We start from the raw sequence: 27,500 nt of genomic DNA, 5'->3' as shown, positions 1-27,500 counted from the left end.
TGATCTTTTATCTTCAATTTGTGATATATAAAACTTTGGTGAGTAAATTAATTATTTACTTTTTAATAGACATTTCAAAATGGGGGGGGCGTGAATTAAAAAAAAACGTTTGTCTAAAATATTATATTCGGTTTATTGGAAAGAGCATGAAATTTCATATTGCCTCTGAAAATATCGTAAAAATAGAATCAATAGAAAAATTTTGATAGATTTTTAAAGTTTAAAAATTGAAAAATACTGAACTCGTAAAATTCAATTAATTTCATTACTGTTTTTTTTTTTGAATAAAAAAATAATATTTCTATTACTTTTTATACAACTTTAACAGTTTATTTTGGAAGTATAATCCGTAAGGAAAATAAACAACCCACTTTTAAATGAGAAATTACGAGGTTTTATATTTTATTCGCAGTTTCGTGTTAGGGGTGTCAAAAATTCCTACAAAAATTCTGATACACCTAACTTAGCTATGTTGAGTCATTCGGATATTACAGATAACATTTTCACGCGACCCAAAACAAAATTCCGTCACTTACCACGGCGTTGGACCAGTTCTTTAACAGCCAGAAGCAACGTGGTAGTCTTAATCGAGATCTGATTGACTCTTCTCTTTGATTATCTTTGACATCTAGATTATACATATCCGTTTGTCTGTGGTATGGAGTCTAAATGATATATATCTGTTAGTGAGTCATATATAATTCTAGATAATATAGATCCGTATATCTGTCATATAGTTCTAGATGATATACATCTGCTCATGAGGCGACCGTCAGATAAGACGAGGTACAAAATTGGAGCAAACTTTAATAAATTTGTCATATATCGGTTGTATAAGACGACTACGAAATCACGAAACCATGTTTGTTTAGCCTAGGTTAGAGATTGCAACACCCGGCATCTCATGAAATATTGCTTTTTAAAGATGACTTTTTAACTTTAAGGGTCGTCTTATATGCCGAAATATACGGTACATTATGTGAAATCTTATGTGACATATATATAATCTATAAATATATACGAAAAATAGACAGATCTCGTATCATCAAAAACAAGCTATATTACAAACAAACGGATATATATAATCTGAAACTATATATGATAGACACACAGACTTGTGTGTGTATATATATATATATATATATATATATATATATATATATATATATATATATATATATATGTGTGTGTGTGTGTGTGTGTGTGTGTGTGTGTATCTGTCATATACTGTGTCAACTGCGGACAGACGTACACAACAGCAGGTGGTTTGAAGTGGCATTTGATTACACATAGAAATGACCATCAAGAACATGCTGCTAGTGGCGCACATGTCTGCACAATGTGTGCCAAAAATGGCAGAGTTTTGTAGGACTTAAAAGCCACTTTCGTGCGGCCAATCACTGATTTGTTTTCGTGTTTCTGTATATCCTTTTTTATCAATAATGGCAATGTTCGAAAAAGAATTGGCTGCGTCATCGTTTCCGTTAGTTTATTATATAGAGTTCTAGATTATATATATATATTCGTTCGTTTGTCATATGAAGGTCTGGATTGTATATAAGTGTTTGTATGTAATATATAGTTTCAGATTATATATATCTGTCTGTCTGTAATGTAGATTGTTTTAGATGATACGAGATCTGTCTGTTTGTCATATAAATTTTTAGATTATATATACGAGGGGCGTGCAATAAGTAATGCCCCTGACCAACTTCCCATAGGAGTAGAGCTACGAAACTTGGCACAGTTATTAGTCTTTCTCTACATAGGAACCACCCAGAGTTATGCATTTCTCCCATCGTTTGATGCAGCTCTGGAGACCGTTTTTGTAGAACACCCCAGGTTGGTCCTCCAACCACGACATGACTTCAGAAATCAAGGCTGCGTCATCTGGGAAACACTTTCCTTTCAAAAACAACTTCATGGCTAGGAAGAGGTGAAAGTCAGAGGGTGCAAGGTCAGGAGATTAGGGAGTATAGGGGAGGATTTCATAACCGCACACTCGTGCTTCTGATCTGGCGACATGTGATTTGTGGACCGGAGTGTTGTCCTGCAGGAGGAGGGTACCTTTTTCTGATCTTGCCCCGCCTCTTGATTTTGATAGCTTTCCTTAATTTCCTCAAAAGTGAAGCATAATAGGCTCCTGTAAATGTGGTACCCTTTGCCAGGAAATCTGTCATCACTACTCCGTTCTGGTCCAAGAAGACTGTGAGCTTGATCTTGCCAGCGGAGGGCTGCGCCCTTGCCTTCTTTGGAGGTGGTGAGTTCAAGTGCTTCCACCGCATTGACTCGGCTTTGGTCTCTGGATAATAGTGATGGACCCAGGTTTCATCCTGTGTAATCAGTCTTTTGAAAAACTTTGACTCATCTTCTTGGCATATCTCCAAATTCATCCTCGAGCAGTCGACGCGTTCTCGCTTCTGGAATGGTGTGAGAAACGTGGGAATCCATCTGGCAGACACCTTATGCATATGCAAATGGTCATGAATGATAGTTTCCACAGACCCTGTACAAATCTTGACATTTTGGGCTATTTTGCGAATATTAATGCGCCGATCTTTCAAAATGGCAGCTTCAACTTGACGAACAGATGCCTCATCAATGGTAGAAGGGGGGCAACCAGGTCTGGTAGCTGTTTCCACAGACTTCCGGCCATGTTTGAATTCAAGACGCCACCGTTTTACAATGTCCTATGATGGGGCATTATCACCATAAGTTTCTTTCATTTCATCAAAAGTCTCCTGTGCTGTGTGTCCTTCCAAATACAAAAACCGGATCACTGCTCGACATTCAACAGGCTCCATTTCACACCTGACTCAGTTCAAACACCTGTAAAACAGAAACTACAATTAGTTCAAAGCTGTAATTTACCACATAGCCTGTAGAGATATACATCATTGCACATGCAAAATTTCAGATCAGACAACTGGAAGTGGGTCAGGGGCATTACTTATTGCACGCCCCTCGTATATGTAACATAGTTTCACATGATGTACCATATATTTTGGCATATAAGACGACCCTTAAAGTTAAAAAAAAAAATTCTTTAAAAATCAATATTTCATAAGATACCGGGTGTTGCAATCTCTAACCTAGGCTAAACAAACATGTCTATTTTATTTAGCAGTCGTCTTATACAACCGATATATGATAAATTTATTAAAATTTGCTCCAATTTTGTCCCTCGTCTTATCTGACGATCGCCTTATACACCGAAATATACGGCATACATGTTACTGTCATAGAATTTTAGATGATATATATCCGTCTATCTGTCATATAGAGTTCTAGATTAATGGAAACAATGCCGAGATAAGCGGAAAGCACATACAGCACCTAGCCTTCCCAAATGGTCACCCATCTGGTACTGACCAGGCTCAACGTTGCTTAACTTCGGTGATCTGACGAGAACCAGTGTGTCAACGTGATTGTGATATATATATATATATATATATATATATATATATATATATATATAAAAAGCTGAATATGTGTGGGTGTCTGGTCGCGAATAGGCTCTTATATGGTTGACTATTTTAAAAAAACTGATAACATATAATGATAGAGGATATATCGAGACACAGGAATGGGTATGTTTTATCTGGCAGAACGGTGGTTCATTAAAATTGTAGGGTCTACGTTCGCGCCTGGTCCACAAAGTATGGAAATAAAAAATTAAAAAATCAGAAAAGAACGTTTACAAGTGTTTTTGATATAGATGTACATAATAATACTTTGATAAGTATGTTTTATCTTAAATAGGGATGGTATAATAAAATTGTGGGGTCTTCGTTCGCGCCTGGCCTCCATAGAATGGAAATAGGTACAAACTTTAATAAAGACTTTTCATACTTTGATAATTATGTTTTAGTTTGAAGAAATATGGTATAATAAAATTATGGAGTGTTCGTTCGCACCTGACCTCCATAGAATGGAAATATATCACAAAGTTTAACAAGATTTTTTCTTTATATAGATCCACAGAATATTGTGATAAGTGTTTCAGTGTGAACAGGTATGGTACAATAAATTATGGGGTTTATCTATTTTATTTTTACTTTCATCATATTTTACTTTGGTTTTGATACCCCCAAATTCGATGCTATCTCTTTACAACCCTTCCTATCATACTTTCATAAATCAGAGTCCATTTTCTGTAGGCTGTTTTTGAACCCAGTCAACGACGGGTACTTTTGCTAGTATATATATATATATATATATATATATATATATATATATATATAAAATTATACCTATTTTTTAATTATTCCACGGATTTGGCCATTTGGATTATTTTGGACCATCTTCCAATTACACGATTTCCTTGGATTTTACTTGTGCGAATGGAAATTTAACTTTCTTGGATTTACATTTTTGGATTTTACCGTCATTGGATACTTTACCATTCATGTGAAATCACCTTTTTCTTCACCCTATTCCCTCTGCTTCACATTTTGTTATCAAGTAAGATCTTTGACTTACTTGCAGTTTCATCAAATATTTTTGCAAGCAAAACATCCTGTCTGCTCATCCTTCGGCTAACATTCACATTTGCGGTGACTTCAATGTCCATAATTTGGAATGGCTGACCCACTCACATAAGACCGATGACGAGGGGAAGTTCTGTCATGATTTTGCCACTGCCTATGACCTCCATCAGATTGTTCATGAACCCACCCGTGTGCCCGATACTACCGGTCAGTATGCAAGCCTTCTAGACCTTTTCCTCACAACTTCCCCTGAGCTATGTCCATGTTCTGTTATATCTCCTCTGGGATCCTCCGACCACTCCATTGTAGCAGTTAAGATAAAAATGAAATGTAATAAGTCTTCAGACGTACCTCTCCACCGTACTGTATATCGATACTCTATGGCTGACTGGGATAGCTTCCGTACATTCATATCTGATCTACCTCTGCATTCCATATTTAAAAAGGATGTGCCCTCTACAGTATCAGACCTGATCGAATGGTTAATTGTAGACATAGACCGATTCATACTATCGAAAAAATTCCAACAAAAATCTACCAGCCAGCCATGGTTCTCTCCAGAATGTGCTGTTGCCATCGCGCACAGAAATCACTTTTTCCATAGCTACCAACGTAATAGATGCACTGAGACTAAAGCTGCTTTCAGGACTGCCAGCAACCACTGTAAAAGAGTAATAAAAAAATGCAAGAGAACTATATGCTCAGTCCGTTAAATCCAAAGTAGCTGAGCAGCGGCTTGCTTCCCACCAGTTCTGGACAAATAGGAAACATGATCCTGAACAGAAGCGTGCGTTCTATCCCAACTATCATCAATGGACCTGAGGTCATCTCGTCAGCAGCAGACAAGGCCAAACTATTTGCCAAGAACTTTGCAGCTAATTCTACCCTATGCGACGAAGGCCATCAACTCCCTGTATATCCTCCTATAACAGACAATACGCTATGCAACATACAAATATCTGTACGTGATGTCGCCAAGCTAATCAAGAACCTTGATTCCAGTAAAGCAACTGGCCCTGACGGCATTCCAGTTATAGTGCTGAAAAAGCTCCAACCAGAACTTGCCCCCATACTTACAAAACTGTTTAAGCATTGCCTTAAGGGGAAGTGCTTTCCAACACCCTGGAAAACCTCATCAGTGTGCCCTATATTTAAGAATTCAGGTGAAAAGTCATCTCCCTCTCAGTACAGGCCAATTAGTCTCCTGTGTGTCATGAGTAAGTTGTTGGAATCCAGAAACAACATTCTTAGTGACATGCAATATGGTTTCTACTCCACAAGATCTACAGCAGATGTGCTAACTGTTATATCTCATAGGATTAGTGAATCTCTTGACAAAGGCTTCCTTTCCAGGGCAATTGCTCTTGACATATCAAAGGCATTCGATAAGGTATGGCATAAGGGCCTACTTCACAAGATTTCCGGCTATGGTATCACTGGTAATGTTTTCTCAATTATTAAATCATTTCTCTCTGATAGGTTCATAAGAGTAGTGGTTGATGGGCAGAAATCAGAAGCCCACAGTATTAATGCTGGAGTCCCTCAGGGGTGCATCCTGAGCCCAACTCTCTTCCTGGTCTACATCAATGACCTCCTAAAACACATACTTAAATCATTCGTTGACATCTATGCTGATGATACGACCATCTATGGCAACACATAAAAGGCTGTAAATGACCAGATTCTCTCTAATTCTCTCTCTTCTGATCTTGAGCACATGGTATAGTGGGGGAAGAGGTGGCTGGTTACTTTTAATGCATCCAAAACCAAGCTTCTATCTTTACATCATCAACGCTCTGATCCCCATCTGGCATCAATTGAAATGGATAGCTCTCGTCTTTGGGAGGCTCCATGTTTTGACAAGCTATTGACCTTTACTCCTGATCTGAAATGGAACACATACATCAAGTCTGTTGCCAAGGACGCTGGGAAAATGGTGGAATCCTTCTACCGCTCCAGAAGATATCTCACTACTGATGCAATTCTCTATCTGTATAAAAGCCAAGTACGTCCAAGGATGGAGTACTGCTGCCATATCTGAGCAGGAGCTGCTAAAAACAGCCTATTCTGCCTTGACAGAGTACAAAATAGACTTTGTAGCTTAATGGGGATGCCCTTTTCTTTTCCTTGCAGCCTCTCTCCCACAGGAGAGACGTTGCGAGTCTGTCTTTGTTTTATAGTTATTTCCATGGCAAGTGCTTGTCTGAGCTGCAATCTCTCGTCCCCTTCGCCAATCTTTCACGAGAAACACCCGTTTGGCTGAAACTACTGTCAATAATTTTCCCCACTCTTTATCTGTGCCTAAATCCAAACGTGGATTCCATGAGCAGAGCTTCTTTCTCAGAAGTGCACGACTGTGGAACTTTCTTCCGTTTGCTTGTTTCCCACCTGACTACAACTTGGATGTCTTCAAATCCAATATAAACAAATTCCTGATAAACCGCCTCCTTAAGTAAGACACTCTATCAAATCTCCAATACTAATGATTACTACAATACTATCTCATTGATCACTGTACACGCAATAACCCTTATCCCTGAGTGGCTTCTGGGCCTTGATAAGTGGCGATCTCCATGTAAAAAAAAAAAAAAAATCCGATCCCGCATTTTGCTAATTCCTACGCTCTGATGAGAAGGAAAGTATTTCTTCGAAACTCCGCGGATTAAGGACTATCCACTTATTTAGTGTTTCTTTTTCAAATTAAATATGTTTTTAACTCTTTTTCAAAGTGTTTTTTAACATGTTTTATTAACTATTTGCTCTTATATATACGTCTATCTGTCATTTAGAATTCTAGCTGATGTGTCTATCCGTAATATACTGTCCCAGAACATGTCTGCTTGTTTGTCATACCCAGATCCAACTAATGCATGTCTGTCTCTCATAGGCAGTTCTGTGTGATGCCTGTCTGTCTATGTTCTGAACTTGCATCTGATTTTCCTCCGTCTATTACACGCAGTTGCAACCTATTTATTTTCACGGCGTCAAGGAATTATTAATTCACAACGAAAAGCATTCGTTTTTCTTTCGTTTCCATTAACAATAATCGAAGTACGATCTATCGATTAGTTTCACTCATGAGAAATGGAAAAGAAAAAAAAATCCGTAAAAGACGATTTCTTTCAAGTGCAGCCTTTCTCATCCCCACGCCCAAATTATGCCACACTAACAGTATTCTTCGCCCACAGGAGAAAAAGAAACAAACAAATGCAAATTGGATTCATTTGTGTATGTTTTATGGCGTATCAACACTTTGGAGAAATATTGGGGGGGGGGGTGATTTTCCATATATTAAAAGCCGACGTTTTCTCAAACTTTGTCATCGTCGGGAGGCAAGTAAATAGGAAAGTGTAGTATCTGTTGTGATACTGCGCTTAGTCTTTTTCTGTTGTTAGTCCGTGAATGAGAAATCTTTCTGGACTGAAGCAATTTTAATTTTTGTTCCCATCAGTAATGCCCCCCCCTTTTTTTTAAAAGTGCTGAATTTTCTTCTCGATAAAAAAAACGACCTTATGCTTTTTTTCTGCTTTATATGAGGAGGCAAGTCGATAGGGGGGGGGGAAAACGTATATTTTGTTTTGTTTCTTTTGTTGGATTCGTTGGATTCAGGTTTTCCTTTTTACGGCATTTCAACTCTTTGGGGGGGGGGGGAGTGATTTAACGCTGATGCGCACATTATAGAAATCGATTTATTGTTATATCAGTTTTGTGGTATATCAGGCCTTTTAAAGTTTATTTTATCTTGAAAACAGAATAATGTACATGGAAAACAGCCCAATCAAAATGTGGCTGAAACTCAAACAAATTGCTAACAAAGTTTTTTAACTTGCATATTTAGCATGAATAATCTCTCTTACAGATAAAAAAAAAGCTTACCACAATTAAGCTTGCCGAAAGGAGTCGCCGGTCGCCATCTTTAAACTCCAACTTAACAATATTAAAATTTCGAGATATAAAATTCCTGACATTTCCTGACAAGTATGTCCATTATTCGTGACAATTACTGACAAAAATAAACGTTTTTCCTGACAAAAAACTATTAAATTAGAAATAAAAAATATATTTTTGCGTGAAAACCCACACAGAGACTACCCCAAGTCAACTTGATATTTTCTTAGGGTTTTAAATTGAAATGATAAGTAGCTATATGATTAACAATAAACTTACACCAGAAAATGACTAGCCCCCCCTCCCCATTGAGAGGTTATTCAAATATGAATATAAAAGTTATAAAAACAAACTAAATAGCCTTTTTCAAGGCAACAAATTTTTTACGTTAATTTCTGACATTTCATAAAAAGTAGATACAAAATAAGTACAATTTACAATAAAGGAAGGGTCAGTTGGTTGAATGCTGGGGCAAGGCTCTTGCGTTACCCCCACAGAAAAAGTTAATGAACGAACCAAAGAACATTTCTTGTCAAGAGCTAGTCAAAGGTAACTTCGTCATCATCAAGATCTGGCTGTGGCGAGTTGGTGCAGTGGATGCCTTTGCAATTATCACACAGGTTTGAACAGTGAATGCCATGTTTCCTGTTCAAAAGAAGTGATCAATTGTTCGATTTTTTTCTGTGAGGTGTTTGTTCCACATCTGTTGATCTCTTTTGTCTCCAGTATGTGTTCATTTCGCCGGCAGAATCAGTTGGTCGTATTTCTGTGGTGATGCGGCAGTTTATGCTTTGAATATTACACACACATGCATACACACACATACATACACACATACACACGCACATAGACATGCACACCCATATAGACATAAACACACACACATACACACACGCACACACATACACGCACATCCATACACACATATATACATTATTCTATGTGTTTATGTAAATATTTTTAGTATTTAATTCGACAGTGCTCGATACGTAAGTGGAGCTAGGTAGTAAGTTTGGAAAATATATATATGGCAATTAAGCTACACAGAATTTTCCGCGTTTCATCCTGGTGAGAATTCAATAGCCTGACGAATCCTCATGAGGAAGAAACACGGACAATTCTATGTAGCTTAATTGCCATATATACTTTCGTTGTGAATTAATAATTTCTTTGTTTTCGCCTGATAGCTGCAATCGTGCGTAAGATAAAAGAAAAAAAAACCCTCCAATAAGTGTTGTTCAAATAACTCATGCCCCTTGAGGTTTTATTCATAGCGACGTAATGTTTATGTCGAGGGGGGGGGGGACAAACGAGGTCAGCGATATTTTATGTATTAAAAAGTCACCAATTATTAAGGCCGAAAGTGTTCATGAGTTTATCAGGCATATAGTCAGACAACATCACGAGGGTTAGTAATAATGATAAAAACTGAGCAGATGGACTTGAGAAAGACCCTCTTGTAGTCAGTTAGGAAGCAACTCGTGGTAAAGTGTTTCACAAACGGGCACTTCTTGGAAAGATACCTTGCTCATGGAATTTCTGTTTAGTTTTAGGTACATATAGGGGGGAAAACGAAAACTATTTATACTGGTTGTTAGACAAGTTTTGCTGTGAATGTGAAAGGATCAGATGAGGGACCAGAGAACGCAGTGCCAGCTTCGTGGTATAGTGCTTCACAGACGAGCGGTTCTTGGAAAGAAACTGTTAGTTAACACACCCATATCTATGATAGTATCTATGATAGTATGGATACGTCTATATAAGCCAGCCATTTCTGCTGTCGAGCAGAGAGCACACGCGTAGCTTAGCCAATCGCAGTGAACACCAGGACTCTTTCACCTTAATATTGTAACCCCTTAAGCAGGACCACGACAGAAACTTTGCTCATGGAAGCTCCGTTTAGCTTTAGGTACATAGAGTAAGAAGTGATTCTTTGAAATACTGATACTAGACACAATGAGTTTAAAAAAAGAGAGACTTTCATCCCTACGTATCGTTCCAAACTTCCGCACATGATTCAACTTCCTGCACACCTATTTTTCATTCTACTCCAAACTTCTGATGAAAATTTTCCATTCTCTTACGTAATTTTGAACTGTGTGGAAAAAATGTTCTATCCAACCCTGTGAAATATAATGACATGGTTCTTCTTGTGGGCCACCATTCTCGGGACATACTCCCTGTTGTTGATTACTCTTACCAGATGATAAAGTTCCTAATTAGATTCATCTTCGTTTACACTTTCATGTAATTTGAATTTTCCACAAAGCAGAAAGAGAAGATGAAAGGCAGAGAGGGGAAGAGATAGATAGATAGATTGGGAGGGAGATGGAAAGATAGAAGAAACGTAGAAGAGAAGATGAAGAGAGAAAGAGAGAGGGAGAGGGAGAGGGAGAGTGAGAGTGACCATAGTCATTCTCGTAATTTACCTTCTTTATTATCTATTAACTAGCTTTTCTCTTTTCAATTTTGCAATTTATAAAGGCTATGGAAGAAGGCGAGAAAAAAGTTCTGTTTAGGTATTAGAAGGTAACTTAATGTTGGGGTTTACATTTTACATTATTAAATAAGGAATCATTTCCATTAAAACCCAGTTAGTATTATGCGGGTAAAGTTGAGAAAAGCACGCTTGAAAAGTATCAACATTATGTGAAGAAGCCGAAGCAAAATAAAATGGCAACCGAATTCGACCTGATGTCGTGTTTATGTAAAAACGAAACTCAAAATTTAACTCGAAATGGTTCCGTATTTAATAATATTTAATAATAATAATAATTATTATTATAATAATAATTATTATTATAATAATTATTATTATAATTATTATTATTATAATAATAATTATCTCTATATAAATAAAATGAACTCATTTTTTCCCGTCTGATTTTGACATTAATAGGATTAAAAATCAAGATATTTCATGCAAATATAATCTGCACAAACGGCAGAACAATATCTGAGGCTTATTATTTCTCAAATTCCTCGATAATCTTAGATTTCTATACTTTTTCTGCTGAGAAGTCACAGCCAAAATCGGTTAAGATCAATGGAAGTGGTAAAATATTTTCTCTCTAATAAATTCCTCCTCCCCCTGCCACCACTTAACACCGTTTGGGGATCGTTCACAAGGAACAGTTGAGAAGAGAACACCGGTTTGGCTTCGTAGTTCTTTCATGTGAAGTTATTTAAAATCACTAAACTAAGCTGCAGTGCTCTTTGGCGTAGTGGTTAGCGTGCTGGACAATTCACATTATATTTTCACGTTCGCGCCGACGTACCGTAGTCTTTTTTTTTTCCCCCTAAACAACTGGAATGGACTTTTCTTGGTGGCCGAACTGTTAACGTTGCAGATGTTTTTTTGTTTTTTTTCACACTTTATTTTCCTACTTTTACTCATGACTCCGGGTTTGATCCTTCCTACTTACCTACCATAACATTTTTTAACCCCCCCCGTCCCGGAAACAAACACTCGGGCAACGCCGGGTACCCCCGCTAGTTATTATAATAATATAAATTATTAATAATAATATAAATTATTAATAATAATATAAATTATTAATAATAATATAAATTAATAATAATAATAATATAAATTAATAATAATAATATAAATTATTAATAATAATATAAATTAATAATAATATAAATTATTAATAATAATATAAATTATTAATAATAATATAAATTATTAATAATAATATAAATTAATAATGCAATTATGAATTTTTTAGATGAGATGTGAATGTTTGTGTTATGTTGATTAATCGGACTAGTATTCTCATCTTGGGTATTATTGGCATAATGTTTCGGCCGCTGCAACCTGCGACCTTCTTCGGTTGTTGAAAACATGCTTCTTTTTCTCTACTGAGGAAAAGACGGTTGGCTCTGTATTACAAGAAATTCGAAGATTAAACCTTCTTTATGATCTACGGACCCACGGTTCGAATGCTTGTAATGCAGGGCCAACCCTCTTTTCCTTAGCAGAGAAAAAGATGCATTTTTTCGACACCCGAAGAAGGTCGCAGGTTGCAGCGACCGAAACGTTGCGCTAATAACACTCAAGATGAGAATAATAGTCCGATTAATCAACATAACACAAGCATAACTTAATATTTAAAAAAAAAAAAATTCTTAATGTGTAAACCGATGTCATCTAACATTCTTTCATGGCCGCAATCTTTATACATTACCCCCCCCCCCTTCTTGCAGTTATCATCTTGCTGACGTGAACCAGTGGAGTGCAGAAGTTTGGTGATGTTCTGGTAACGACTCGAACAAACTCTTTGGTTTGTATGCTCCCAAAGACTCGAGTATAAGTGCTAGAACTCCGAAATAGTATGAGAAACGTAGATCGTTTGAATATGTCTTTGTGCCGCCATCCCATTTCCATAATTTGGATGCCTGGTGTCACCGTTCCGTCACCCACCCACCCCCACCCCTGCATGCTTTTACGCGAGCAACACGACTAGATTGTCTGTCAAAACATGTATCAGTCCAAATTAGTTAACAGACTTGTAGGACATGCCATTGGCATTCCAAATCAGTTATTGTTTTTATAAGCCAATCGTTATGAATACGCATCCATCCGGCTTCTTCCCCTGTCTACTAACCTGGCCATGTACTTGCCAGCAAGATTGCCGCTAAAGTAATAACAGGTTATTAGGTTACATTTTGCTGTTACCGATTCTTAAAAATAACAATGTTTATTTTACTCAAGATTTCGGCGTTGCACGTCTGTGTACAATACACAGATTTGGTGGAGTAGGGGGGGGAGAGTCACCCACATATCGTCCCGAAAGCCACTCGAGGATAAGGGTTAATGAATGTAAGGTGGTAGTGTAGTAATCGTTAATCGTGTAAATTGGGTAGAATTTGATTATTTATGGGGACGGCTCAACAAGAACTTGTTTACATTGAATTTGAAGGCTGTCATGTTGTATATAACCAGAAAGCAGGTTAGTGGAACAGTGTTCCACGGGTTGGTAATTCTAGGAAAGAAGCTTTGTTCATGCAATCTGCGTTTAGATTTAGGCACCGATAGAGAGTGGAAGAAATTGTTTGTAGTGGTCGTAGCTAGTCGAGTGTTTTTTTTTTGGAAAGTTTGGCAAGAGGAAACCATAGATTGGAGTTCAATCGAGCACTTGCCATGAAAATAACGATAGAGTAGAGACAGGCTCACAACATCTCTTCTGTGCGAAAGAGGTTGCAGGAAAGAGAAAAGGATATCACCTACTAGGTTTCGAAACCGGTTTTAAACTCTATCAAGGCTGGATATGGCTCGCTGAGCAGCTGCTGTCCAGATATGGTAAGAGCTGCTTGGCACACCCTTTCTTCTTATTTATAACCTCTCTCTCCAAGACGTGCTGTTGTTAGTCTCAGTCTTTTCTATAAATAATATTATGCCGTGTTTCTGAATTTTTGAGATGAGGATTAGTTGTTCGTATTATTTGAGTTCCTCTGGCTACTATTCTCATCCTGTGTTTTATTATCACAACGTTTCGGCAGATCTAACTTCAAGCCTTCTTCAGATGTATCTTGTCGAACTCCGGAACTCCATTTGTAAATCCATGTAGATCTCTGCGTTCGACTGAAAGATTTCCAGTTTCAACAAGATACACCTGAAGAAGGTCGGAGGTTAGATCAACCGAAACGTTGTGAAAATGACACTCAAGATGAAAATAGTAATTTAAAGAATCCAAATAATATCAACGCATGTGTTCTTCAGAATTCCCTGCTTCTTTTGTTGCAGCTCGTTTGACATATCATAGCAAGCGTATTTTACGACCTGGCAATGCCGGCGGCTCTTTTTTTTACACAGGAATCACCACTTATCAAGGCCAGGAGGTCACTCGAGGATAAGGGTTAATGGGTATACATTATTCAATGTGATTATTGCGTAATAAACATAAGTAGTGGGAATTTGGTAAATTGGATGACTTAGGGGGACGATTCATCAAGAATTTGTTTACGTTGGACTTGAAGACAATCAGATTGTAGTCAGCTGGAAAGTAGGCAAACGGAAGAGAGGCGTGCAGTTCTAAGAAAGAAGCCTTGTTGTACATTTATGTTTAGGCACAGATAAAGAGTGTGGGAAATTATTGATAGTGGTTTTGTCTAGACGAGTGATTTTCGTGAAAGTTTGGCGAGGGGGACCATAGATTGAAGCTCAGCTGAGCACTTGCCATGAAAATAACGATAAAGCAGAGACAGGCTCGCAACGTCTCTTCTGTGGGAAAGAGGTTGCAGAGAAGAGAAAAGCCCCCCCAAGGTACGAAGTCTATTTTGTTTTGAACTCTGTCAAGGCAGGATAAGTGCTTCTAGCAGCTCCTGCCTAGATGTGGTAACAGTACTCCATCGTTGGCCATAATATATATATATATATATATATATATATATATATATATATATATATATATATATATAAAGTGAAAGTGTATGTCTGTGTACATTTCCTTACGCAATAATTCTGTCAATTTTTAGTCTACAGACTCGAAGTTTGATATACAGGGTACTGAGATTTGGGAAAATCTATGTGATCGGTTTCGGCCAGAAATTTGGCTGTTAAGGGGTCACAGTTCAACGATTTGACATTTGAGAACTCTACCAAACTCCTCAGACAATTGGGTGTAAACACTTGAAATTTTAGATATAGGTTCCTTGGACATGGATCTAACATAATAACTGGATATGAGCCAAAAACAATAAATGTTAAGGGGGTCATAATAGGAGTCAAAGTTTTAAAAAATTGCCCGTCTTTTTTTTTTTTTTTTTTGCTCAGCATACACCTCCAAACGCCGGGCACCCATGCTAGTATATCTATAAAAGTGAATGTGTCCGCGTGACTGTGTGTCTGTCTGTGTGTCTGACTGTGTACATTTCCCTACGCAATAACTCTGCCAATTTTTAGTCTACAGACTCGAAGTTTGATATACAGGGTACTGAGATTTGGGAAAATCTATGTGATCGGTTTCGGCCAGAAATATGGCTGTTAAGGAGTCAAAGTTCAACGATTTGACCTTTCAGAACTCTACCAAACTCGTCCGACAATTTTGGGTGTAAACACATGAAATTTTAGACATAGGTTCCTTGGACATGGATCTAACTAAATAACTGGATATATGCCTAAAACAATAAATGTTAAGGGAGTCATAATAGGGGTCAAAGTTTAAAAAAAAACTGATTTTTGTTTTTGCTCAACATACATCTCCAAATACCCGGGCAACGCCGGGCACCCATGCTAGTATATCTATAAAAGTGAATGTATCCGTTTGTGTGTGTGTGTGTGTGTGTGTGTGTGTGTGTGTGTGTGTACATTTCCCTACGCATAAACTGTCAATTTTCAGTCTACAAACTCGAAATTTGATATACAGGTTAGTGAGATTTGGGAAAATCTTTGTAATCGGTTTTCGGCCAGAAATTTGCTATTAAGGGGTTAAAGTTCAACGATTTGACCTTTGAGAACTCTACCAAACTCCCCCGACAATTTTGGGTCGAAACACTTGAAATTTTAGATATAGGTTTCTTGGGCATGGCTCTAACTTAATAACTTGATATGAGCCCTAAACAATAAATTTTAAGGAGTAATAATAGGGTTCAAAGTTAAAAAAAAAAATTGAACCCTGCGGTCTCTACCAAATTACTCAGACAATTTCTGGTATAAACACTTGAAATTTTACATAAAGGATATTCAGAGACAGAGCAAGCTTTTTAATCGGTTTGGGTCGAAAAATTGAGCTACCAATATATAAATGTATGCATGTTTGCATGTCTGCCTAAAACTTTCGACAGAGGCGACGGATTTTCACAAGATCAGTATCGTTTGAAGCCCGACCCTTCAGACGACAAATGCTGAAAAATTGACTAAAAACATTAATTTCTTCACCCTCAGCTAGGCACTTTTCTACAGAGAGGGATCGCTTTTTTCGCCGATATTTCCGAAAATGATCCCCTCTTTTCGATTGTCTAGCCTTAATTTAAACTTAGGCCACTTCCGGTTTGACGGTGGTCGTAACAGCAAAGACGTCACGTTTTTCCCCTGTACTTTTCCTCCTTCGCGGCACGGGTTCGAGCCTGCCTTCCTACTACCACTTTTTTTTTTTTTTTTTTTTGCTCAACGCACACCTCCAAACACCCGGGCAACGCCGGGCATCCCTGCTAGAATATATATATATATATATATATATATATATATATATATATATATATATTCACCTCTTATCTCGTAATTAAAAGATAGAATTGTAAGCAAGTAAACAAGGTCCACAGAATATATATATATATATATATATATATATATATATATATATATATATATATATATATATATATATATATATATATATATAATGTGTGTGTGTTTGTTTATTTTTAGACGAGTACTTTCAACAGCCAGCTGTGTGCGTAAACAAGTAAAACAAAATCAAATAAAAGATAATTGAAAACTAAAACAAAACATAAATACGCCCCCCCCCCCACCGAAGTAGAAATACACATTAATGTCTGTTAAGCAAAAGAGGCGAAGAGCGGAATTAGCATTTTTCTATCATTCCAGCTGACTCACCCGAGGAGTATGGGTGGGGCGCCAAATCACCCCTCCTTCTTACCGCCACCCCCTACCTTCCTTCACAGACCGTAAAAATAACCCACCTAAGCAAAGTGTATGGAAGCCAGTCAGGGGGATCGCGCCAGTGCAACAAAATGATGTAATCGTTGTTTTTGGGACGACGATGTTCGCGTTCGTGGTAAATAGGTTTAACTACTTTACGGTAATAAGTCCGTCGCAAATCGACCAGACATTTTCGTACCCGTTTAACTAAACCCTCTTAATTTTGTTAAGCATATTTTCTTTGTGTCAAAGAGTACAGCGATTTTCAGACGAGAAAGATTTTTTGGTACCCCGACAAAAGGAGGGTGGACCTGTAAATTCACCCTCCTCCGTTCGTCTGTCCGCACTTTTCTTAATAACTACGCCTTGGGATTTTTTTAAATTTTGCACAAACATTAAACATGATATGAGTAAAAAGTAACAGAACGGATTTTCCGGGAAAACTCCATCCCCCCCCCCGGGGTGCCTTTCGGGTTTAAATGGCTAAAATTGACACTTATGCTTATTAAAAAAATTGATGCCGTGGATTTTTATAAAACTTTCTGAAAAGTTGTAACTAACTGATTTCTATATAATTTTGTTTGTTTATACTTCGCGATAACTCTTGGGTGTACCCCAGGGATTCTTTTTAGGGCTAATAAAAACACTCCAATTTTGAGACTATTTTAGCATATTTGTCCAAAATTTTCTGTGTATGTCTATTTAGCAGTTTTGCATGGTGCGGAATTCAAATATAAATTTGTTAAGGTACAAAAAAAAAATGATGGACGAACGGACAACAGTGAATTTACAGATCATTGTTCTGTATGTCTATTTAGCAGTTTTGAAGGGTGCTGAACTCAAATTTAAATATTTTAAGGCGTTGGGAACTTTTGGGGCTAAATGGGTGGGGGGGGCAAATGATGGACTTCATCATTTCTTTTTTTTTTTTTTGCATGGTACAGAACTCAAATTTACATATGTTAAGGTCTAAAACTGCACCGTTTGTTAATTTTCACCAGGATTTGACGTCCCCTATGGACTTTTAGGGATAAATGTGGGTGGGTGGATGCTGAACTTAGTCATTTTCTATGTCCCGTTCACTGTGCACTCACGGGGTACCATGCATGCTTCACTTGTTTTTAAAGAAATCGCTCCAGACGCGGCGTGAAGCCACTTGATGTAAAGAGGTAAAACTAATCAACGAAACGTGTTAGCTAGATAACTGGATAGACGGAATCACAGAATAAAAAAAATCACGCAAACTCTTTGTTCCCGTATTTAGTTGTATTCATCTTTCTACCTCTTTGTCAGACACATTTTTTTAATCCTGACAAGCCATGAAGCCACTTAATGTAAAGAGTTACAAAAATAGCTGTTTAAGAACAAAAATAACTAGCAAACGATACTGTTCGAAGGCTAAATTCGGACTCAATAAGTTGCAATTATTGTGTCCGAAACATCGCTTATGGAATATGAGAACTAAAAGAACAAAACAATTGAAGCGAAAGTCACGATGTTGCCAGAAGTATCAAAACGTAGATTCCATGAACAAAGCTTCTTACTTAGAACTGCACGCCCGTGGATCGCTGTTCCGCTTTCCTGTTTCCCTCCCGACTTCAACCTGGATGTCTTCGTCAAACACAAACAGATTCCTGATGAACCGCCCCCGCCTAATTAATGACACCTTACCAATTCTTCAATACTATTGCTACACTATCCATTTGATTACTGTACACACAATAACCCTTATCCCCGAGTGGCCATTGCGCCTTGATAAGTGGTGAACTCCATGTAAAAAAAAACAAACAAAAGACTCATTTCTGTCCACTTAATTTGTATTCAATATCGAAACAATAACCCTACCGTAAACGATTTAGTGTTGATTGAATCAATTGTTGGTTGAATTACGGCATATTATCGCCCCTCGGCTTATCTCTTTATCTAGAAGAGGACCCCCTACTTTGATGAGCTCCTACGACTGATTTTACTCCAGACCTGAATTCGGAAATTTACATCAGATGTGTGGCTAAGGTCATTGATAGGCAGAAGTCTAAAGCACCTAGTATCAATGTCAGTGTGCACCAAGCATCAACTCTGCGCCTAATCCTTTTCCTGATATTTATCAATGATCAACCCCAAAACCACATTCTAAGATTATTTGTCGACACTTATGTAGATTACAAAACTATCGCAACACTTTGAAGAGCATTAATGACAAAATATTTTCTGATTTTCTATTCCGATCTGGAGTAAAAAAAAAAGAAAAGAAAGTTGACTGGTTAAATTTAATGAGTTTCTCTCCTTTCCCAATCAAAACTCTGATCCTCACTCTGCCTTAATGCAAATGAATAACTTCTTCGAGAAAAACCCTTTGCTTTTATAAGTTTCTGGCACCTACTTTCATTTTAGACTTGAAAATGGAGACTTACATCAAATCCGTGGCTCAGGTCGCTGGTAAAAATCATTCGATTTCAAGTGCCTGTTCCACTCGGTGCTTAAGAGATCAGCATTACCACCTCCTTCAAAGGGAAATGAAAGAGATGCCCCCTTGTATTACGGGTTAAGAGCGTGGCATCGCTGATCTTTTTAAATCTGTTTCCTTGACTGTATACAAACATGCAAAAATTGTAATTAATATAATATGAGCAACGATCTTGCAACGCAACTCCCCACTTAGGATGCTTTATAAAGCTAGCATCTAATTTTGAGTAGCCCCTTATGTGTCGCTGTGCATTTTTTATGAGAATAAAGATTTAAAAAAAAATGAAGATACAGAAAAAATCGTAAGAATTTCTTAGAGGGAGAGACAGATGGCAATTTTACAAAAAACATCGACTTTTACTGTTTATATGTTCAGAAGATACCCTTGCGTCATTTTGTGAATCTCTATCTACTATTATAGAAAAGACTTTGTCTGTGTATGAGAGAGAGAGAGAGAGAGAGAGAGAGAGAGAGAGAGAGAGAGAGAGAGAGAGAGAGAGAGAGAGATTATCATTTTCAGTCCCCCACCCCTAATTTCTGGCTCCCATCTTATCTCGCAATTACTTATAACGTCACCAACTAACTTCGGAAGAACCCCCCCCCATCCGATTTTGTTTTATATCATAAGTTGCTTAAAACGTGATTAGTTAAAGTTCAGAATAAAATCACGCTTTCTCTTAACGGTTAATTTAAAAAAAAAAAAAATCTTCTGAACGCTATTAAAAGTTAAATTCTTCACTAGTTTGGAGACGGAATGCGTTGTTGTGATAAGTGATTTTTTTCTCTACTAATTCGCACTTTTTATTTTAAGATTAAAATATTAATAACTACATTTTATTTCAGTATTTAATTTATGTATTTCTGTTGTATTAAATGCTAGCTTCTTTTTTTTTTTTTTTTTTTCTCTCGTCCATAAATGTTTATTTATCTACCGAGTTGATTGCAAAAATAGATTACCTAATTGTACTCATTTTTAGTTCGTGGGAGGGGAATCTATCACCATACTTTCCCTTAAACAGGTCCGTTGGACTTTTATTAAGTACAATACTTAATAGTTATTTTTTATTTATTTATTTATTTTTTTTTTTTTTAATGGAGAGTAGAAAACGCATTGTGGATGCGTTATCGGCAGCTCCTGTTACTCTCGCTTCTTCTTATTTGTCCCTCAGTCCTCATTTTTTAAATGAGTGATTTTTCTGACAAAGGGAGAAGAAAAAGCTGTTTTCTAGGTTGGCAGTATTTTTGCGCGAACAGTTGGCAGAGTTGGTGGAAATTTTCTGTTTCAATGTCTATCCTTGTAGCCATGTCACTAGTAAGGGTGCTGGAGGTAAACGTTTTGTCTGGGCTGACGTTATCCGCCTGATAGTCAGGGACCCGAACCTTGGATTAACCACTAAGGAGGCTGTCCTATCAGCAGGTGCAAAGTACTGGGGCTGCTGTATTGCCATTTGGTGAATGGAATCTGGACCATGCAGTAGCTTCTGGTGGGGCCTCTCGATGCCATACTAGTGGGTAATTGTTACGGCTTTACCTTATCATGTGGTACAAAAAAAAAATTCTTCGTTTCTTTTTCTCTCTTAGTTTCCCCTCTCTGTCCTGCTCTAAGTAAATCTGTCGACCTAGTCCACAAATTCCAAAATTTCATCATGACAAGTTTCAAGAAAAAATACACGATTAAACCCGGTTCTCCAACTTCCAACGTAGACCCCTACTACCATGTCTCCTTCTCCAACATCAGGGGTCTACGTTCTAACCTTCCAGAGGTTGAAACCCAATTACAGGAGACTAAACCAGACCTTTTATTTTTAAGTGAAACTGGCATTGGACAGGCTATTTCCCTAGATGAGTTTGCAATTACAGGATACTCTAACTTAACTTCTAAATCTGACCCCCAAGATCGCCATGGGCATGGAATATGTGCCTATATTAAAGATAGCTTTCCATGTGGGAGGGACATCTCCAGGGAAGATCCTAACTTACCCTATATGTGCTTCCGGGTTGCTTTAGCTCACACTACTGCATTTATATTTACTCTCTATCGCCCCCACAACAGCGGAGTTACTATCTTTCAAAGCATATCTGAGAAAATTGACCAAGTCCTTTCTACTTATCCTTCAGCTAACATTCACGTATGTGGAGACTTCAATGTTCACAACGTCGAATGGTTGACCCACTCAAACAAGACCGATGATGAGGGGAGGTTCTGTCATGATTTCTCCATTGCCTATGACCTCACTCAGATTGTTCAGGAACCTACCCGTGTGCCCGATAATGACGGCCAGTATGCGAGCCTACTAGACCTTTTTCTCACAACTTGCCCTGAACTATGTTCAGTTTCTGTTCTGTCGCCTCTTGGATCTTCCGACCACTCTGTTGTATCAATTAAGATAAAAATGAAATGTAATAAGTCCCCAGACGTACCACTTCATCGTACAGTATATCGATACACTAAGGCTGACTGGGATAGCTTCCGTACATTTATATCTGATCTACCTCTGCATTCCATGTTTAAAAAGGATGTGTCCTCTATAGTATTAGACCTAACTGAATGGTTAATTGTAGGTATTGACCATTTCATACCCTCTAAAAAGTTTCAGCAAAAACCTAACAGCCAGCCATGGTTCTCTCCAGAATGTGCTGCTGCCATTGCGCACAGAAATCACTTTTTCCACTGCTTCAAACGTAATAGATGTATGGAAACTAAAGCCGTTTTCAGGACTGCCAGCAACCATTGTAAGAAAGTAATAAAGAACGCAAGAGAGTTGTATGCTCAATCTGTTAAGTCCAAAGTAGCTGAGCAGCGGCTTGGTTCCCACCAGTTTTGGCAAATAGCAAACAGAATCCTGAACAGAAGCGTGTGCTCCATCCCAACTATTATCAATGGACCTGAGGTAATCTCATCAGCATCAGACAAAGCCAAACTCTTTGTCAAGAACTTTGCAGCTAATTCTACCCTTTGCGACCAAGACCGCCAACCCCCAATATTTCCTCCTGTATCAGAAAACACGCTATGTGATATACGTATATCTGTACGTGATGTTGCCAAGCTAATCAAAAACCTTGATTCCAGTAAAGCAACTGGCCCTGATGGTATTCCAATTATAGTACTCAAAAAACTTCAACCTGAACTAGCGCCCATACTTACAAAACTGTTTAAACGTTGTCTTAAGGAGAATAGTTTCCCATCTCCCTGGAAAATCTCATCAGTATGCCCTGTATTTAAGAATTCAGGTGATCGCTCATCCCCCTCTCAGTACAGGCCAATAAGTCTCCTGTGCGTCATGAGTAAGTTGCTAGAATCTGTGTTAAATACAGAAGTAATCAAACATCTCAACAAAAATAACCTTCTTAGTGACACTCAATATGGTTTCCGTTCTGCTAGATCTACAGCAGATGTCCTTACAGTTATATCGCATAGGATTAGCAAATCTCTCGACGGTGGCAATCTTTCTAGGGCAATTGCTCTTGACATATCTAAAGCCTTTGATAGGGTATGGCATAAAGGTTTACTTCATAAGATCGCTAGCTATGGTATAGCTGGAAAAGTCTTCTCAATTATTAAATCATTTCTTTCTGATAGGTTCATAAGAGTAGTAGTTGAGGGGCAAAAATCAGAAGCTCACAGTATTAATGCCGGTGTCCCTCAGGGATCCATCCTGGGCCCAACTCTTTTCCTGATCTACATTAATGATCTTCCAAATCATATCCTTACATCATTTGTAGACATTTATGCTGACGACACTACCATTTATGGTACCACATCTAAGACAGTAAACGAGCAAGTACTCTCCAATTCTCTCTCCTCTGATCTTGAGCATGTAGTACAATGGGGAAAGGAGTGGCTGGTTACTTTTAATGCATCTAAAACCAAGCTTCTCTCTTTACATCATCAACATTTTAATCCACATTTGTCATCAATTGAAATGAATGGCTCTCGTCTTCAGGAGGCCTCAAGTTTTGACAAGCTTCTGGGCTTGACCATTACTCCTGATCTTAAATGGAACACGTATATCAAATCTGTTGCCAAGGCCGCTGGAAAAATGGTGGGATCTTTCTATCGATCCAGTAGATATCTCACTGCTGATGCTATTCTCTATCTATATAAGAGCCAGGTACGTCCAAGGATGGAATACTGTTGCCACATCTGGGCAGGAGCTGCTAGAAAGGACTTGTCCTGCCTTGATAGAGTTCAAAATAGACTTTGTAGCCTCGTAGGAGATGTCCTTTTCTCCTCCTTACAACCTCTATCTCACAGAAGAGATGTTGCGAGTTTGTCTCTGATGTATCGTTATTTTCATGGAAAGTGTTCAACTGAGCTTCAATCTATGGTCCCCCCTCGCCAAACTTTCACAAGAAACACTCGTCTAGCTGTAAACACTATCAATAATTTCCCCCACTCTTTATCTGTGCCTAAACCTAAACATAGATTCCATGAACAAAGCTTCTTTCTTAGAACTGCACGCCTGTGGAATTGTCTTCCGTTTTCCTGCTTTCCGGCTGACTACAATATGGTTGTGTTCAAGTCTAAGGTAAATAAGTTCTTGATGAGCCGTTCCATATAAGTTATTAAATTTACCAAATTTTCATTACTAATGATTACTATATTGACCAACTTCTACTGTACACTCTTTAACCGTTATCCTTGAGTGGCCTCTGGGCCTTGATAATGTGGTGATGCCTTTGTAAAAAAAAAAAAAAAAAAAAAAACACAAATGTACTTTATTTGCTTGGCAGTGTTCTTAGATAGGTTTTGTATCGGAATGTCTTCGATAAGTATTGATAATCGAAATAATCCGATGAAAGAAAGACCAGGCGATTTTGACTAAAGTTAACGCCTTGGAGTGGTGGAAATTCTTACTAATGGTTGTAGCTATCGAGGTTTTTTGTAAATGTTTGGCAAAGAGAGACCATAGATTGGAGATTGGAACTCAGACAAACAGTTGCTATGAAAATAACGATAGAGCAGAGACAGGCTTGCAACGTGTCTTCTGTGGAAAAGAGGTTGCAGGGAAGCGAAAAGGGCATCACCTACTAGATATCGAAGCTGGTTTTGAACTCTATCAAGGCAAGATAGGGCATACCGAGCAGTTTTTGCCCAAATACGGCAATAGTACTCCATCCTACGACGTACTTTGCTCTTCTACAGATAGAGGATTGCATCGCCAATGAGATACTTGAGCGGTAGAATGATCCAATCATTTTTTCATCGATCAACAGATTGGATGTATATATCTGACTGGCCTTGGTGGCCGACGTTGCCCGGAGGTTTGGAGGTGTGTGTTAAGCACAAAAAAAAAAAAAAAAGTGGTAGTAAGCAGCAGGTTCGAACCCGTGACGCGAAGGCAGGAAAAAAAAGTGAAAGAAAATCCGACGTCTTACTTCTACTCTATGACGCGATCAGAAGTTCGTTAAGTTAAAATTAGGCAAAGTCAATCCAACCGATACGATGACCTGTAAAAAAAAATGGCTCGCAAAAAATCAAACCCTCCTTGTAGAAAACTGCCCAGTTGAGGGTTGAAGGAATTAATATTTTTGGCCATTTTTTTTCAATATTTATCGTCCGAGACGACGAGCTTCAAAACGATACCAATCTCGTGAAATCCGTCGCCTCTGTCGAAAGTTTTAGGCAGACATACATACATGCATACGTACATTTAAACAGACAGGTGAGATTTATATTATAGATGTTTTTTTTTTTCGTTCACATGTTGAGAAATTGTCTCAACGCAAAGTTTGTATTTAATCTTTGAACGCGACCTAAAAAAACTAATGGATATCACAACTATCACACCAAATGCACAGACAAATTTATCTTACATGAATCTAGCGTTGTTTTTTTCTTTCTTTCTTTTTTGAGCGAGCGTGTGTGTAAAATTTATCTGTATGGACTCACTTGTTTTCGCGTTGAATATTGCCATAGGAAACGCATTTTTATATAACGTGTTATGACCCGATCAATAATGGGCTCAATTCGTTGCCTAGAGATATCGTTTGTGGTGGACAGAGGATCTGCCCTAAGACGATCGGCTTAAAGAATGAACAATCTGGACGTCCAGTTTGTTAACTTTACCCTTCTGTTTTCAAAACTGGCGGCACATGGTGGGCTGAGATCTTCGGCAAATTCACAAATTCTTCCACGAAGATCATTGATGTGTTTAAAACATCTTCATCGATGTCCGATGAGCGCCTCGGCCTGGGCTTATCTTCAAAGCTCAAATTGGCGGAAGAAACTTGGAAACCATTTTCTTGTCGATTCGTTATGACATCTTGACTATTTTGTTGGATATTTTCCTGAATATCTCTGCAACACGATTTTCTTGCTTAAACTCTCTCTTTCTTTCTCACACACACACACACATACATATATACAGAATTGAAGTACACACACATATACATAGGTGCATTTATTCATTTATTCAACAAGGGAGTCATCACTTATCAATACTCGAAGGCCACTCGAGGACAAGGGTTAATGAGTGTACAATGATGACAGACAACAGTGTAGTGATCGTTGGTGGTCGAAATTGGGTAGAATTTAATTAATAAAAAGGAACACTAAACACGAACTTGTTTACATTGGAGTTGAAGACGACCATCAGCAAGAAAGCAGGTAAACAGAACAGTTCTACAGGCGGTCAGTTATAGCAAAGAAGTTTTGTTCATTGAATTTGCGTTTAGATTAGGCACATATCGAGAGTGGGTTAAATTGTTGATAGTGGCTGTAGCTAGACGAGCGGTTCTCGTGACAGTTTGGCAGGAAAATCATAGATTAAATCTTAAAGGAGCACATACCATGAAAATAACGATAGAGCAGCGACAGGTTCATAAGGTCTATACTGTAGAAAAGAGGTTGCAAGGAAGAAGAAAGGGGATTACCTACTAGGCTTTGAAGCCGGTTTTAACTATGTCAAGGTAGAATAGGGTTCTCTGAGCAGCTCCTATCCAAATATGGTTACAGTACTCCATTTTAGAATGTATTTGGCTTTTATACAGGTAGAGGCTTGCGTATGGAGTGAGACACATTCTGGAGCGGTGGAATGACTCAACCATTATCCAGCGACCTTGGCAACAGATTTGATGTAAGTCTTCCATTTTAGGTTAGGGGTGAAGGTCAAACCCAGAAGCTTGTCAAAATAGAAAGCTTCTTTGAAACAAACTCCATTCATATGAATGAGAGCGTTTATGCTGAAAAATTAGAAGCTGAGTTTTGGATGCGTTAAAATTAACCAGCCACCCTTTGCCCCATTGCACAACGTGCTCCAGATCGGAGAAAAGAGACAGAGAGATGTTGGTCGTTATTGGCTTTTGAAGTGTTGCCATAGATAGTGTCCTTTATTTTTTTTTGTTTTATTTTACTTCAGTCGAAGTTCTCAGAAATTAAGGGGCCCACGACCTGGGGCTAACACTTGAAGTCTATATGAGATACATAGATATTCGAATGTTCCATTAAAGTTCTTTATCTCTCAAGCACTGAGTTAGTAAAGAAATTGAGAACATAATTTTCTTCTCCCCAATTAACCATTTTTATATGTTGTAGTACATCTTTCATGTTGGTCTCATGGTCTTACTGGATTCCAGGAAAAGAATTTATCTAGTCTGGTGGAGTATCCAGCTTCGTGCTATTACTTGAGGTAACATCACTTGGAGAAGGTGCACCTTTCTCGGAAAAGCTGTGGGGTAGTCGTAGTGAGGAGATCTTATCTGGGCAGCGAATACTATGTGATTTTGAATATTTGGTCAGGGTTTACTTCTATGGAAAAAGTATCCTCATGCCAGATTGTTCTGACAAACCCCTGTACAGAGAGATCTTAGACACTCGAGGATAGTGTCTAGTAGGCATTACGTATATGTTGACGAATTTGACTTGGGAGATGAAATTAAGGAAGAGAGTAAGCCGTCGTATACATACATGAGTTTGCTTATGTCACATAATAAAGTTTGAAGTTACAACCGGAAGCCCTTTCGTTGTATCGAATTGAAGAGAGAAATTACGGAGATAGTCTAAAAGTGAATGTATTTTCTTTTTCTAAAGACAAGGATTTTTTTTTTCGTTT

The 27,500-nt window shown here is 38.0% G+C and overlaps 1 protein-coding gene and 1 pseudogene across 1 annotated transcript in view; one reads left to right on the top strand and one right to left on the bottom strand.

The window, feature by feature from the left end:
• LOC145258208 (UPAR/Ly6 domain-containing protein qvr-like) overlaps window positions 1–27,500 on the top strand; it is a 286,606-nt gene that overhangs the window by 56,662 nt on the left and 202,444 nt on the right. The window lies entirely within an intron of this gene.
• LOC145258603 (5S ribosomal RNA) lies at window positions 3,325–3,441 on the bottom strand (annotated as a pseudogene).

The sequence above is a fragment of the Euprymna scolopes genome, chromosome 33, assembly GCF_053919585.1.
Source record: "Euprymna scolopes isolate OS-2025 chromosome 33, ASM5391958v1, whole genome shotgun sequence".
In the NCBI taxonomy this organism is placed as follows: Eukaryota; Metazoa; Mollusca; class Cephalopoda; order Sepiida; family Sepiolidae; genus Euprymna; species Euprymna scolopes.
This window is presented reverse-complemented; position numbering and strand designations above follow the sequence as displayed.